This window comes from Monopterus albus, unplaced genomic scaffold (genome assembly GCF_001952655.1).
Source record: "Monopterus albus unplaced genomic scaffold, M_albus_1.0 scaffold1.1, whole genome shotgun sequence".
Lineage (NCBI taxonomy): Eukaryota > Metazoa > Chordata > Actinopteri > Synbranchiformes > Synbranchidae > Monopterus > Monopterus albus.
In genome coordinates, this window is record NW_018127881.1 from 3,431,776 (window position 1) to 3,433,492 (window position 1,717).

Consider the following 1,717-nt stretch of genomic DNA (forward strand, 5'->3'; position numbering starts at 1 on the left):
GTCAACCGTCAGACATTTTACTGTCCTATTTGTACTACAGTAACCGCTACTTGGGGTGTATTAGGTCACTTTGGGTATGTTGCAAATCAACGAGCATGACTGTTTTGTGGCTATATTGGATCCTTATGATTTTGGCATCAATGCAATGAAGTATTTTGTTTTGCCAGGTATGCAGTTTGCTGGATTAACCAAAGCACATCTCTGTGGCTATTTCATCACTGAACAATTTCCTTGAAATGTAGTTGATCATGTAAATGTGAGCATTCCTAGGGAAGCTCAGTATTCAAGTTAAACGTTTAACCAGTATTTGGTCCCCAACAGAGGGGGTATCAGGTCAGGCTGTCATAAACTTTCAGGGCCCCATAATTAGCAGCACCAATTTTCAATCCTAATTTAATAGGGGAGGTGACAGTGGGTAGAGCAGTCGTCTCCCAACCGGAGGGTTGAACGTTCGAATCTTGGTGCCTCCAGTCCATGTGTCGAAGTGTCCTTGGGCAAGACACTGAACCCTCCTTTACCCCCGATGGTTAGAGCCGTCGTTTGAGGTGGCGCCGCAGCCATCGGTTCTGTACTGGAAACAAATTCCTTGTGTGCAACATACTTGGCCAATAAAGGTGATTATCGTTATCCTTATTATCCTCCTTAAAATGCACATGCAATTTGCAAACACAGTGTGACTCTTCTCCAACTCTGAGGGCCAGGTCCACAACTGTCCAGCTACGTCACTATTCTATCTAGAATGCCAATGAAAACTACACCAGTAACAACCTCTCTGAATCAAACTGTGTATAACCAGTAACCGTAATATGGCGGAAAGTCCTGTGAGATGCGGAACCTTTGACGGACTGCCGTTTCCTGCGGCAAACCGTACTCATTTCCTGTTTTCTGTATTTGCACTGCGTTGTGCTTGCTTCCAGATTGTTTAGGAATTAAACTCACTATTTTCTAGGTTCATCTGAATTTTTGAGTGACAACATACGCTTGCACCACTTAAAGCACTTGTTTTGCAGAAGTTCTTGCTAACTACCAAATTTAACTTGCTACTTTAGGTCGGCTAGTTTAGAAGCTAGCTAAGCTAGTAGCTTAATCGAGAGCAATGGCTTCCCCCTCTTCCTCTCCTCCTTTCTCTTGCTCGGAGTGTCGCATGTTCAGTTATTCCTCTGCCTCCTTTAGCGATAATGGTACTTGTAATAAATGTCAGATGCTAGCAGCATTGGAGGCGAGGCTCACAGACTTAGAAGCGCGGCTCCACACTAGGGAGAATAGGCCATCTACCTATGCCCACGTAGCCGGTGTGGAGCGTCCTAGACGTAGCTTAGCCCAAGCTAGCCGCCCCCCACAGCTGCCCGAGCAGCCGGGATCTCAGACAGGTGGCTGGGTGACAGTTCGCAAGAGTCGTAGCTCCAAACGAATGTCCACGGAGCATCACCTGCCTGTTCACGTTTCAAATCGATTTCCCCCACTCAGCGACACACCCGCTGAGAAAACAACTCTGGTAACTGGAGACTCCATAGTCAGAAACATGAAGCTAGAGACACCGGCGGCCATAGTCAAATGTTTTCCTGGGGCCAGAGCGGGCGACATTGAATCCTACTTGAAGCTGCTAACTAAGAATAAGCGTAAATACAGTAAGGTTGTTATTCACGTCGACACTAATGACTCCCGACTTCGCCAGTCAGAGGTCACTAAAATTAATGTTGAGTCGGTGTGTAACTTC

At 46.3% G+C, this 1,717-nt stretch overlaps 1 protein-coding gene across 1 annotated transcript in view; it reads right to left on the minus strand.

Annotated features, from left to right (window-relative positions):
* Positions 1–1,717, minus strand: part of cox14 (cytochrome c oxidase assembly factor COX14) — a 4,698-nt gene that overhangs the window by 348 nt on the left and 2,633 nt on the right. The window lies entirely within an intron of this gene.